Source organism: Suricata suricatta, chromosome 8 (assembly GCF_006229205.1).
Source record: "Suricata suricatta isolate VVHF042 chromosome 8, meerkat_22Aug2017_6uvM2_HiC, whole genome shotgun sequence".
Lineage (NCBI taxonomy): Eukaryota > Metazoa > Chordata > Mammalia > Carnivora > Herpestidae > Suricata > Suricata suricatta.
In genome coordinates this window covers 121,671,131-121,685,641 of record NC_043707.1, presented here as the reverse complement: position 1 = coordinate 121,685,641, position 14,511 = coordinate 121,671,131, and the positions used below count along the sequence as shown (strand labels likewise).

Sequence of the window (14,511 nt, the reverse complement as noted above, 5' to 3'; positions counted from 1 at the left end):
GCCCGGCGGCGGTCCGGACCTGCGCTCTCGGGCGGGCCGAGCGGCGGGATTATTAATAGCGCACCAGGCTCGGGCGGCGGCTCCGGGGCGCCCGCTACCTGTACGCCCCACCTCGGGTGAGCACAGACGGTCTGGGCACTCCCTCCCCAGCGGCGGACTCGGGCCTCACTGGATAGCGCCACTGTGCACCAGTGGCCAATCATCGGCCTCGATTTCCTTTCCTGTAAATTGGGGATGTGCTACCTGGCTTTCTATGGTGGGTACCAAATAAAGGTTTTACTTGCTTTGTGCCTCTCTTTGGGCAAAACCCCTTCCCTTTTGAGGGCCTCAGTTTTTCCAATTATAAAATGAGGGGGTCCGAGAGAACTCTTTTTGAAGGGAAAGAATTCCTTGCATGTGAATAATGCATTTTCACTAATAACCCAACTGAACTTAACTACCCAATGGTAATAGCCAACACTGAGTACTTGCCCTGCATGTATTAGCTTACTTGATTATAAGGTTCCCATAAGTAGGTAATATCCCCTTGTTGCTGATGAAGAAGCTGAGGCTCAGGAAGGCTAAATGACCTGCTAAATAAAGTTCACACAATGGCACAGGCCAGAGTCAGATAAACTTTGGCACCAGAGTCTGAGTTAACTACTGAACTGTAGGGCCCTGAGACCAGGACAAACACTGCCCCCTTCTTAAAGGGGAGGAAACTGAGGCTCATAGTGTGATTTGCCAAAGTTGCCTTTGGCCAGTTAGTGGCAGAGGTGAGCATCCAATGCAGATCTTCCAATTCCTAGTCTAGTCTAATTAACATACCACGGCAGCGCTCTGAATCTGGTTAGCTTCTGCCCTGGGGTAGCTAGCAGGTTTCCTGGGGTGGGGTCCTAGAAATGAGCACATAGGACAATCCCCACGGCCACAAAGCTTTTTCCAGGACCCTGGAGATCCCCCTTTATTCCCAAGGGTCTGACCCAGGCTCCTGGGCCTGCAGGGTTCACTAACCCACCAAATTCTAGACTTAGCCTAGCTTCAGAGCCATGGGAATGAAGGCACCTGGGGGTGAGGGGAGATGTCACAGTGGGGTAACAGCCTGGGACAGGGCATGGAGTTGCTTCCGCCGCCCCCGCCCCAGCAAGGAAGCACAAAGGCTGGCAGGCCCCCCACTCCGCCCCGGAAACCTGGCAGTTTATTTCTGTCTCTGGGCCCCCTGTTTCCACACAGTCAGTCCAGGAAGGCTGGCAGCAGCTGGCTTGGAGGGGTGGAGCTCCTGTTCCCTCAAGGGTCCAGCTGCTACCCTGCCCCACCCCCACCTGCCTGGCCAGCCCAGACTCCAGAGTCAGAGGTGACACTGGGATGAGGGAGGGAAGAGCTGGAGGCCACATGCTCAGGACTGCAAAGGACAGAACCCCTCCAACTCTCAACCGAGAGCCTGGATGCTCTCGTAGGGTGAGCTAATCTATACCCACTTCAGGTCTCCTAAAAGTATAATCTCTGGAGTGTCCAACTCTATTCACTCCAGATCATTCTGGCTCATGACTCTTCTGGATCCTGGTCCCAAAGAAAAGCCCATTTCTAGACCTGTGCTGCCCAATAAGGTGGAAACTAACTTGAGCACTGGGAATGTGGCTAATTGGAATTAAGATGGGCCGTAAGCACAGAATATGCATCAGATTTGGAAGCCTAATGTGGAAAAAAAAAGGGAACTACCTCAATACTTTTTATAATGAAGATATGTTAAAATGGCAATATTTGGGGTATTATGGGTTACATGAAATACATTATTAAGATCAACTCATTTATTTCTTTTAACTTTGTTTAATGTGGCTACTAGAAAATTTAGATTACATATATGGCTCCCATTACATTTCTATTGGACAGTGTTGTTCTAGATCATATGGTACTCTGGCTTAGGGCCAAGACTTTGCCTGCTCTAGATCAATATCTGTGTGGCTTTAGCTCACCCACTTCCCTATATTCAGACCACAGCCTTATGTGTTGGTCTAAATCTCACCACCCCACCCCACCCCACCCCAGCTTTCTGTGAATCAAGTCCCAGCCAGAGATTACGGCTTAGTCTGCTTTAAACCATTTTCCATTACATTTCTTGTTCACCAATTCCCAATATCTAGATCCCAGCAAGAGTGTGGTCTAGACTATCTTCCATGTTAACCAGCCTGATAGCCAGACACCACAACCTTATTTGCTTAGATCACTGTCTAGTAAGATTTAAATCTAGACATCCTTAGGAAGAAGGAGGTTCTAGATCAAGGGTTGGCAAACTCTGGCCCAAGAGCCAAATCCAACCTGCTATCCGTTTTTATAATTCAAGTTTGATGAGAAGACAGCCATGCTCATTCATGCATGCACAGTCTATGTCTGCTTTCAAGGTACAATGGCAGAGCTGAGTACTCATGACCAAGACCCAATGGTCTATAGCCTAAAATTAAAAAAAAATTTTTTTTAATGTTTTATTTTATTACAGTGAGAGACAGAGCATGAGAGGGGGAGGGTCAGAGAGAGAAGGAGACACAGAACCAGAAGCAGGCTCCAGGCTCTGAGCTAGCCATCAGCACAGAGCCCGACACGGGGCTCGAACCCACGGACATGAGATCTGACCTGAGCCGAAGTCGGAGGCTTAACTGACTGAGCCACCCAGGCGCCCCTATAGCCTAAAATTTTTATTATCGAATTCTTTACAGAAGGTCTGCCAACCTCTGTTCTAGATGACCAAATCCAACCCGCCATAAATCTAGAATCCAGCCTAAGACTATGGCCTAATCTAATCTAGATTACCTCCTCCTGGATAGTACTGCTGACCAGTGTCTAAACCAGAGGCTAACATGTACCACATGCTGTTTGGGTCCAGATTCCACTCTGATCTCAGGAGATGGGCCCCAGTACTCTTTTCTGAGATGGAAAGGGTGTCTCCACTTCTGAACTCCCCTAGAGGGATCAAAGCCCATTGGCCCTTCTCAATGGCCTTGGGAAAGGGAAGGGAGGGTAGATACCAGAGACAGACTTAGAGGCTGAGTCAGAGAGTCAGGAGTAAGCGGCGCACTGGGTGGCTCAGTCAGTTGAGTGTCCAACTTTGGCTCAAGGCATGATCTCGTGGTCTGTGAGTTTGAGCCCCACCTCAAGGTCTGTGCTGACAGCTCAGAGCCTGGAGCCTGCTTCCGATTCTGTCTCCATTTCTCTCTCTGTCCCTCCCCACTCATATTCTGTCTCTGTCTCTCTCTCTCAAAAATAAACATTAAAAATTTTTTTTAAAGTGGGGAAACAAGGGCACACAGATGGCAAAGGACTAGCCCAGAGCCCCTCAGAAAATGTGAGGCCAAAGAAAAATAAAGAAAGAAAATGTGAGGCAGACCCCAAGGCTAGTGGTCGAGTTTGTCTCCCAGGTCCCTCTTTCCACTAGTCCAAGCAGCTTCTCCAATCTGACCTCGCCATTTCTCACCTGCTCAGCTATGACAGCCCCCCCCAGCGGGCTCCCCACCCCCAGCGGGCTCCCCACCTCCAGAATGCCTCCACTGAGCCTCCTCCACCTAGTGCCCCATTCGTCTTCCTCAGCGTCATTCTCATGACACAATGTCCCTGCTCCAAAACCTGTAATGGCTCCCTACTGCCTCCGAGGTCTTTAGCCTGACATTCGAGAGCCTTCAAGGCAGGCTCTGGCTCCCGACAACCTCCTTCCTCATTGTGGGCCTCTTGTCTGGTCAGTGGAGCTAACTTCTTCCTTTCCCCTTTCCCCCTCCCCACGGTGGCCATGCCACCCACACACTCACTCAGTTCTGGACAGATTCTGCCCCTTTGCTCAATCACACAGTGTCTCAGGCCCAGCCGGCTGCCCCCGCTCTGCCCTCAGGGTTGCCCCTGGGTCCAGCCGCTCTCTGAACTCACCCTGATCAGGCCATGCTGCGGTATGCTGACTGCAGCTCGGCCTCCAGGAAGCAGGCCTCTGGCCCTGCTCTCCGGGTCACCTCCATCCCTGGACACTGACCCACCTCAGCCACTGGCCGTATCCTCCCCCATTAACCCTTCACTCCTTCTGTCCCCTAGACTTTCGGGAATGACACTCTCTTGTAACCCGGAGTCCTAGGGAGTCAGCACTGTCCTTGCAGTTGTGACTCCTGGGGCAGATTCTTCTCTTTGAGCCTCAATGTCCTCATCTATAAAAGGGGGACAGCAATACCTACACCTTGAGTGAGTCTCATGAAGGAAAAATGCCTTATAAACTGGAAGGTGCTTTTTCTACTAAAACCTGCTATACAAATAATACGGACACTAGCCTCCATTTCTAAGTTTATTTAACCCTGCCACCCTGGCCCTCCCCAGGGTGAAACCCTTCTTGGTTTCATTTTTCTCCTTGGCACTTATCAACATCTAACACGCCGTGTCTTTTACTTTATTTTGGTGTTAACTATTTCACCCTCTGAAGGTAAGCTCCTTGAGGGCAAGGGGTTTTCTCTGCTTTGTTCTCTGCTGGGTGCCCTTGAAAAGTACCTGACACTAAATGCCCACTTGGTAGTTGGGGAGTGAATGAATGAATCAGGTGCTTACCATGCACCAGGCACTGTGCTAATGCCTTCTCACAGATTGTCCCATCTTATAAAAATTTTTTTAATGTTTTATTTATTTTTGAGAAACAGAGAGAGACAGAGTGAGCAGGGGAGGGTCAGAGAGAGTGGGAGGCACAGAATCGGAAGACAGGTTCCAGGCTCTGAGCTAGTCGTCAGCACAGAGCCCAACGCGGGGCTCAAACCCATGAACTGTGAGATCATGACCTGAGCCGAAGTCGGACACTTAACTAACTGAGCCACCGAGGCGTCCCAGATCGCCCCATCTTAGATGGGGGCCAACGTACACCTCACTTGGAAAATGAGGCCCCAAGCAACTTGCTCTGATCACAGGGTAGGAAGCAGCCCGGCTAAGATTTGACTCCAGAGCCTGCCCTCTTGATCACTATGCTCTATTTCCTGTCCAGATGTGGGGGGGGGGGGGAATTTCTATTTCTATATTAGCTAAGCCTCTTAAATCTGTCACCCTCCCTATTTCCCTGGGGCTGTCACTCTCCCTTTGCCCCTGAGGCCACCAGGCCTCCCAACCCTCATTCAGACCCTCTCTTAGCCATTTCCTCCACTTCTCGGCCCTAAGCCATGCTACTCATTCTCACCTCCAGGCCTTTGCTGATACTGTGTGCTGCACCTGGAATGGGCTGGCTCCCCATCGTTTTTAGCTGTGCCCATTTCTCAAGATGACCTCTTCCAGCCTTCACTTCCTCCTTACCCTGGGCTCATACATACCTTGTTTATGGCTGGGGAAAACCACTGGGAAAGCGTACGCTGCTGACTTGTCCATTCCCTCACTGCTTCCTGAATTTGGAGGTCTTGCCCACTTCGGTCCCTCTCCTGGCAAGGTCTCTCCCTCCTTCCTCTGCTGGGTCACTGCCCCCACCCTACGACATCTCTTGAGCAGGTTTATAGCTTTGTGATTTAACAGCCTGGCTTTTGAGTCTCTCAGTCTCCAGCTCTACCCCCTACTAGCTATTTCTCCAGAACGTCACTACGTCTCTCTGAACTTGTTTCCTATCTACAAACTGGGGAAAATACAAGTACCTGCCTCCTGAGCTAAGGTATCAGCCTGTTGTTACTTCTATAGCATTTTATTGTGTCACTCATCTCCATTCTAAAAGCCTCCGCCTCTTCCTCTTCCCTGAACAGCCACCCCCAATATGAATGATAATAAGATGATTAACATGTATTGACCACTTACTATCTGCCATGAGAAGCAATATACTTGGTACCTAGCAGGTACTCATTATGGCTTACTGAATAAATGAATTAACTGGTTTAATCTTCATAATACCCTATGGGGGCCGGGGGAGCACTATTATAACACCATTTTACAGACAAGGAAATCAAGGCCCAGAGAGGGCAAGCGACTCATCATATTTGGAATTTAAACTCCAGCAGCTTGACTCCAAAGGTGACTCTCATCCCCACCCCCACGGTCCCTATCCTGATCTGCTCCAATGCCAGCCCCAGGGGCGGGACCCTTTCCTTCTCCAGAGATTGGCTTTTAGCATCTATAGATGGATGTTCACCGAGCCCCTGCTCCAGAGCACCCTTCACACTTCATCTCATTAGAACTTCATAAAACCCTATAGAGTCAACGCCATTTTTATTTCCCCTTGGTGAATGAGGAAACTGAGGCTTAGAAGGGAGTCAAGTAACTAAGCTCACATGGGGTCCAAAGCTCCAACTCTTTTTGTCTGTGCTGTGCTTTGTGATGTTTCCCTCCTGTTTTCTTCTACAACTCTGGCAACCTTTCAGACAAGTCTGCCTTGCGTTCCCAGACAGCAAGCTCTCTGAGGGCACAATCTGAGGCCCACCTTCATTTCTGCACCCCCACCCCCACCCCGCCCTGCCCCCATGGCCAGCACTGCAGCCCAATCCAGCTCCACCGGAGGTTTCCTAATTGTTGATCGGTGCCTCCCAGCCAGGCCCACCTGATGCTCACTGTTTCCCCGACAAAACAGGTCTCGATTTGTGGGTCCTGCCTTCCTTAGCAGCCCTGGAGTTGGAGAGGGTGGGACCAGATCTCCCTTTCAACTTAGACTAGAGGCTCCCCAAAGATGCCACATCTCCAGAGAATTCAGAGCTGCTCCTATCGCTCATCTCTGGCACTAAGAGGGCAGGGGAATATGGTACAAGGACTCTGCAAAGCTGTCCACCAGATACTAGCTATGGGGTCCTTGGGCAAGTTGCTTAACCTTTCAAAGCCTGTTTTTTTTTAATTTTCTTATGTTTATTTATTTATTTTGAAAGGGAGAGTGCGTGAGCATGCGTGCAAGTGGGGGATGGGTAGAGAGGAGAGCCAGAATCCCAAGTAGGCTCTGCATCATCAGCACAGAGCCTGATGCAGGGCTCAGACTCTGGAATCACGAGATCACGACCTGAGATCACGACCTGAGCCGAGATCAAGAGTCGGATACTTAACTGACTGAGCCACCCAGGTGCCCCTCAAAGCCCGTCTTCTGATATGTAAAATAAGGATGACCATAATAGGGCTGCTATAATGACGACATGAATATCCACTGATAAAGCTAGAAGAGTGCCTGGAATATGGGGAAACGCTATGTAAGTGCTTGCTAAATAAAAGTAGGGTTCCACCAGTGCAAGTAACAAAGCAAACCCCAGTTCCAAACAGATAACTGAAGACACACAGGGAAATGGAAACACATGGCAGAGACGTCTCACACCTCCGGAAGCCCCTTGTGGCAAGGACCCCCTGCTCTGTCCACATCCCCCTAAGCCAGAGGACCCATTTCCTGGGTCCATCAGTCTTCAGACCTAATCCCACCCCACCCTGATCCCCAAGCCACTTCCCCTTCCCTCCCTCCAACTGTTAACTTTTTCTATGCAGCCAGAGGGCTTCCAACCAGAACCCAGGCCCTGCTTCCCTTAGTTGCCCTGTGACCTTGGGCAAGTCACTTAGCCTTCCAGAGCCTCATTTCCTCATCTCTACAGGGGATGATTCTCCCCTGGAGGTCAGTCCTAGAGATTAAGTAATAACTGAAAACATGCTGTGGATGTGTTTGCGGGTGGGTGGGCATGCTAGGGTCCTATAGGCCTGACCACACAAACTGGTGTGCTCTTTGGGCACTGGAGTGGGGAACGGGGCTGCTGTTTAAAAAGCAGATTCCCCCCCCCACCCCCGCCACTTTGAAAGGTTCCCAAACCAGTCTCTAAGTGCTGCTTGGGTCCCAAGCCAAGCTCCCTGTCCTCTAAACCACCATCTATGACATTAAAATATCTGCACTGGGGCATAGGCAGGGGCCTTGGCCTCTCTTCGCCAAGTTACCACACATGAAGCCCTAAGGCCAACCTGGGGAGAGAGGAGGGAGGAGGCGGAGGCACCACAATTGAGGAGCAGGGCGAAGGGCCTTTTGGAGGAGAGCCAGGGAGAGTGGAGAAGACCTCTGGGTTGAGAAGGGCGAAGGGAAAAAGGCTCCTACCCCCAGGGCTCTCCCTCTCCCCCAGAGCTGACTCTGCGATCCCCTGGCCCGGCCTTCCGCCCCTCTGAAAAGAAAGAGAAGCCAGCAGCAGCAAGTTCCGATAGACGATTACCCGCCGTTAATTAATTAAAATAAACAGCAAATTAAGTACAGCAAAATTAAAATAGTACAGGAAATTAATTCTCTACCAGCCCCACCTCACAGGTGAGATGCTTAAAGGGCCCTTTGCAGCTAGGATCCAGGGTGGCTGGTGGGGGTGGGGGTGGGGTCACCAGAACCTGCCCTACACCACAACTCCTGGCAACCCCAAATGTCAACGGTGGAACCCACAGGCATTCACCTGCCCCTGCCACCCTGAGATGGGCCTCCTGGCTCCTCACCCTCAGGGGACCCCAACCCCTGGGCCACATTCCTGAATTCCAGCCCTGCTCCTCCCTGAGTGGGCAGGAAGGGTCCCAACACCCCTTGGGCCAGGGACTGGGCACTGTGCCCTTCTGGGCACATGGCCAACATACACCGCCACAAGGGTCAGGGCAGGAGGGAAGAGGGACCTTGGCCTTCTCTTCTGGGTTACCTCTGGGACTTGGAGTCTGATCCTGGCAAAGATGCCCCTTTTCCATGCTGAGCTCCTGGCCCCTCACTCAGAGGGCCCCAAATCTGTCTCTGGGGAACCCCTCAATTTGTTTCTTTCTTTTGCTCAGAATGCCCAGTAAGAGAGTACTGCTGAGGCCCAGAATTCTAGGCCACATGATGCCCTATAAAGTTGGCCAGACCAACCCCTAGGGCATAATACCAGAATTCCCTCCCGCTCAAGCCTAATCACCTCATCACACAGATGGGGAAACTGAGACCAAGGAGGGTACAGTATTTGTTTGAGGTCATCCAATGGCTTAGCTGCAGAACCTGGAGCACGGTCTCTAATGGCCACATTCCATGTCACCACCCCCCAATGTTATGTCACCACCACCCAATCAGGTTTCTAGAGTGCGACTCAACCCCATGCTGACCAACCCTCCGCCTGGTGGCCTGGGTCCTCCTCCATGATCCCAGATCCCATCCCAACACAACAGCCAGACTAGGCTCCTTGGCCTGCCCTCAGGCTATTGTCCACTAGGTTCTCTTTATCTTAAGCTCCTCCCTCCACCTCTGTCAGCCCAAGTTCAACCAGTCTCTTTAGGGTCTGGCTCAATGCCAGCTCCTTCATGAGCCACCTGGAGCCCTGACAGGTGCTGCCTCATCCTCCTTTAATCTTCCAGGGTGCTTCGCCTCCATCCCCACGCTCAGCCCTATCCTGTCCACGCGAGTCGTGGCTATCAGGAGCCTGAGCTACTCAGAGCTGCAGACTACCTCACCCCTGGGCCCCAGCACCTGGCAGAGTACCTAGCACTCAGTAGAGGCTCTGTAAATCTCTTCTTCATCGGATGTCCCCTGTGCCCTGCTGATAATGACAACAATGGCTACCACTAGTTGAACATTTACTACAAGCCCAGCTCCTATACTGTCCCGACCTCACATGATGGACCCAGCTTAGAGGGTGTGTGACTTTCCGGAGGTCCCACAGGGAAGAATTGGAACACCATAGGTCCTTGCTCCTAAATGAGCCTCCTCTTCCATCCCACTTGCCTCTTCTAGATCAGACCACCATCATCTCCCATCTGTACTACGCAAGCCTCTCGACTAGCCTCCCTGCCTCCAGTCTCTCCCCACCTTATCTTGCCCCTAAAGACTTCCCATGACTCCTTGTGGCTCACTAGACAAAATCCAAGTCTGTGAGCACAGCAGCTAAACTCTGTGACATCTGGCTCCTGACTTCTATGCAGCATCTCTTCTCAACATCGCCCCATTTGCCTACTATACCATACTTGATTTACTTCCAGGCTTTGCATATGCTGTTCCCCCTGTCTGGAACACCTCCCCCATATGTTTCCTCTTGTGAGTGCCTACACATCCGTCAACAAACAGGATCAAGGGTTACCTTAAAATCTCATCCAGTGAGATAAGCAACAAAGTCACAAAATTGAGAGTTCTAGGAGGTAAGGACCTGTGTCACGAGGGTCCCCAATGCTTAACCTATAATCCATGCTCAATCAACATTTGTTGAACAAATGCTCTGTATATAATTGCTGGCTAAACAGAAATGACAGAAGAGTACAAGGCCGCAGCGTACAGGGCTGGAGGTGGAGGGGAAGGGACCGAGGCCAGGCAGGCCAAGGACGCGGTGGAGAACAGTGACAAATACTGTCAGGGGCTGCTCTGCGGCAGAGCTACGCTCTTGGCAGAGGGAATGTTTGTGAGAGACAGAGGAAGGAAAGTGATGGTGTGAGGGAGGCTCTGAAAGTGTGTGCGTGCGCGCACGCATGTGAGAAAGTGGCGAGGATGCATGTCAGGGAGCGTGGTTGCGCGCCCGCTGCATTTGTGAATGAGTCCATGAGAGAGAAGGTGGGGATGTAAAGAAGCGCATGTATATGGGCCCATGGGGGTCCGCGTGAGAAGGGAAGGGTGCACGTGAGAGAGAGCCTGTGTGCTGGGTTTGTGTGGGTCTGTGTGAGGAAAGGTGAGGGTGTAGGTGCCCGAGGTTGTGCATGTAGGCTTGGGGTTGGGGGTGGGAGGAGGGTGACTGAGAAAGACATGGAGCAAGAAGGGGACACCTAAGGGGTGGTGAGTGAGAAACTGTGGACATGGGGGGGACGGTGCCATAAGCATGTGGAGGGGAGACGGTGTGCTTGTGTGTGTCCAACAGGCAGGGTAAGGTAAGAGATGTCACAGCTCTAGTGAGGGTGTGGCTGCCATAGCCTTGGCCACGGGCCCTGAGCCAGAGGTGGGGGCTGGCTCTGGGCCCAGGGTGGGGGGCTCTGAGAGATTCCTCAGAGTTCTCCTTGGAGCCACAGGCGCCAGATTACCACGTCCCCGGGCAGGGAGGCCGAGGAGGCCCAGATGTGCGTGCTCCGTACATCTGTCCACAGCAAAACCTCTGGGCATTTATTTGTCTTTGTCTGTGTCCGGGTATGCACGCCTGTGCTTGTGTGCGCACTGCCGGCTGTGTGTCTGTGCCTGTCTTTGTCTCTGGATGTATCTGGGCCTTTGTCTCAGTGTGTGTGGCTGTTGGTCTATGCCTGTCCGCATGACTGTGTCTGGGTTTGTGTGTGTCTAAGTGTATCTGTGTCTACAGGGCACTGTGTGTCCTTGATCTGTGCCTGTCCAAGTAGGGCTTCGAGCGTCCCCCTGGACTGCCTGTTTGCAGCTGTGGGTCTATGTGGCCTTGGGGTGAGTGAGGGAATGTTGTGATTTTGAAGCCTCGGGTCTAGATGTGTGTGTTTTCTTGTATCTCCGTGAGACTCTGCTGTGTGTTCTATTGTGGAAATGTTTACCTGAGCCCGTGGGATGTGCGCTGTAAGACCAAGGATATGTGTGTGTCTCTGTGCGTGTATGTGTGCGTGTGTTGGGTGTGAGGGTGTGAGGGGTTTGTCACAGACTGGTGAGCAAGTTAATCTCAGACTCCGTGACACGTGGAATAAAATCACGCTCCCATAATGGGATCATTCGTCTTCCTGTCCAAGGAGAGAACCAACTCTTCACCCTCCGCCCTGGGGGAGTGAGTGGGGCCACGACCAGGCTCAGCCCCAGGCCCAGGCCCCCTCTGGCTTCAGTACCCCACCCCTACCCCTCCTCATCTGCACCAGACCCATTCTGCCTCCAGCGTGCCCTGGTGCCCACTGCGGGCTGGGCTGGGCTCCAGGACATGTGACCCAGAGCCTTAGAGGCCTGTCCTGGGCCCCCCAGCCCCACCCACTACCAAGAAGAGCCCTGCCCCAAATGGGAGGGGGAATGCAGGAAGGAATTTCTGGGCCCCTCCTCCTCCCGGAGGGGAGGGATGAGCTGCAGGCCCGGCCGGGATTTTCCATCTCTCAGCAACAAGATTCCTGGTGAGCAGGCTGCGGGGTTTGGCAGGGAGCCTGCTGGAGACCCGCCCTCACCCGCCAGGACGCCTGGGTCCCCAGGGCCAGGCAGCAGTGGGTTCCCCGGAGAGCCAGGAGGGCCCCAGAACTTCAGCTTACTGCTGCCCAGGCCAGTGGGAAAGCCAGACATTTCCAGGCTCCCCCCACACACCCTCCCCGCCCAACCCCCAACCAAAGACGGTTCTCCAGGCCTCTAAGCAAACCATCACCTTTCCTCTGCCCTCCCCCTGGCCTCAGCCTTTGCTTCAGAAAGCCACTCAGCACCACTCACTCCCCACCTGAACCTCAGCACATGCCCAGCCTGGGTTCTAGACCTCACCTCTGGGTTTGAGGGCTCCCAAGGCTAGAGCTGGGCTTCTCATCTCAGACTGGGGCTTCTGAGGACAGAGCCATGTGTCCTGCAGCTGTGAAATCCCTCTTGGTCTTAAAGCTCCTTCCTGATTGAGCGGACAGGCATCAAGAGAGGATTTCAGACTCAAGGCTGGGGAAATTGAGGCACAGAAGTCCTCTGCCCTACCTACCACTATGAATCAGAGGCCAAATGCAGTAGTCTGGAGACATGCAGTAGCCACAACTCTTTCTTCCCTGTAGAGGGTACAATTTCAGGAGGGGCTGGGCTGTAGTTGGAGGGTAAGGGGAATGGGAAGGTGGTTTCCCTCAATCCTCAGCCTTGGATGTGCAGCAGGTTTGGTGAGGTCTGAGGAGGAGGAGAAGTGAGCTGCTCAAAGATTTATGAGCCTAATTCTTCTCTCTTAAACTCCCCTCCAAGTCCCCAGCCCCAGCCTGGTCCCTCCAGGGTTGTGCTATGGCCCCAGACCAATGTCAGGGCCCTAATCCATCGATCAGCTGTTGCCAGGGAGTTTCCACCCCAATGGGTCCCAAAGGGAGGGGTTCAACTGACACTAGGGACCCAGATTGATTGGGAGGGGGCATGGCTCTAAAGAGACAGCCAAGAACCTTCTACACCCTCCTAGAAGCTGGGGGCTCACAGACTCCAGGGAAGAAGCTAAGGCTGGTGGGTGGGGCCCAGGAGGAGGTGCCAAGGCACCACACCCAGCCCCGCCCTTTCAACAGGCCAGGAGACCTGGGATCCCATGGGGCCCTACAGCTCACTGGGTGTGTGACCTTGGGCGGTTGCTGCTCTCCAGGCCTCAGCCTCCAAGCGAGCACAATGCAGGAAGTGGCTCACATATCCCAGGTGTCCTCTCTTCAGCTCAGCTCCCTCAACACTGAGCCCTGCCCTCTCTCCAGTCCAGAATCTGGGCCACACGGGGTGAGTCTGGGGCAGCTACCTGGAGGAGTCCCTGAAGCCATTCAAGTCAGAGCTGAGAAGCTTATGGTGATTACCCTTCCACCACACATCCGTTTTCCAGAAGAGTGAAACCGTTTTCCAGAAGAGTGAAACCGAGGCCTTGAAAAGGGGTCTGAGTCTGGACCAAGCATTCTACTGAGTTTTACTGATAGGGTGCTTAAGGGCATTGTCTCTGGGGACAGAAAGACCTGAATTAAAATCCCAGCTGCACCAGAAACTGTGTTAAGTCCCTTGCCTTCTTTCAGCCTCAGTTTCCTCATCTGCAAAGTGGATAACAGTGCCTCCATCCTAGAAGCGTCGAGCCGAAACGAGACGATGCATTTAAGGGTTTGGTGCAGTATAGCAAAATCTTGAACAATGGTACCTCTTCTGATTGTGGCAATACCAGCAGAAACCCAAGCAGCCAGAGGATAGGGGAGGAGTCCCAATCCTCCAGCCATCCTCCGACCAGTTTGGGACCCCGAGGGCCTCAGCTCTGGAGGGCCAGCCAAATTCCTCGAAGCCCCCAGCTGTCTCCCCTATTTGTTAAAGGCCTCTCATTAGTGAGGCTGGGCACCTGCCCCTCCACACGTAATAAGCCTCATTAGTATCTTAGCCCCAAGCTCGGCGCCCAGAGTCTACGTGTGTGCACATGGATGAGGGTGGGGGGCTGCAACAGGCCACCAGCCAGGAGACAGCATCCTCGCCAACCACACCCCCTGCCTGTCATCAGCAGGGCCCGTCACCACCCAGCTTGTCACCTGCCTGCCTCGCACCCGCACCACCTGTCACCCACCCAGCTCGTCACCCACCCAGCCCATCACCTGCACCACCTGTCACCCACCCAGCCTGTCATTGAAGCTGCCTGACAGGCATCTGGGTGGGGGACAGAAGATGGGGAGAAGACCACAGGGGTGTGGAGCTGGGGGCCCCAGAGACCCTGTAGGACCCCCACTTCAGCTCGGCATCCTGCAGCATCGCCATGGCAACCTCTCAGCCGCAACCACTTTCCCAAACATCCCCCGCCCACCCCACCCCCCAGGCCCTGCTCTTAGCCGAGCTGAAGCTGAGAAGAGCCTGAGTGACAGCAGAATGGGGCAGGAAGGAGGGGGTTCATCAGCTGGCTGGCCTTGGCCATCCCCCCCTCTCTGGACTTGGTTACTCCATCTGCAAAATGGAGGAACCAGAATGGGTAAGGTGCCCCTGTAGAGCAGGCCAGCCATCTCCAGCCGGGATTGGCTGAGGCAGCTCCCAGTTAA

The 14,511-nt window shown here is 53.2% G+C and overlaps 1 protein-coding gene and 1 long non-coding RNA gene across 4 annotated transcripts in view; one reads left to right on the top strand and one right to left on the bottom strand.

The window, feature by feature from the left end:
• The window catches only part of AHDC1 (AT-hook DNA binding motif containing 1), a 63,036-nt gene that overhangs the window by 37,471 nt on the left and 11,054 nt on the right, over positions 1-14,511 (bottom strand). The gene's annotated exons all lie outside the window — the stretch shown is intronic.
• Positions 8,969-13,490, top strand: LOC115298216. Its single transcript, XR_003911659.1, has 3 exons — positions 8,969-9,231; positions 9,883-10,038; positions 13,213-13,490. It is a non-coding gene; the product is annotated as an uncharacterized LOC115298216 (long non-coding RNA).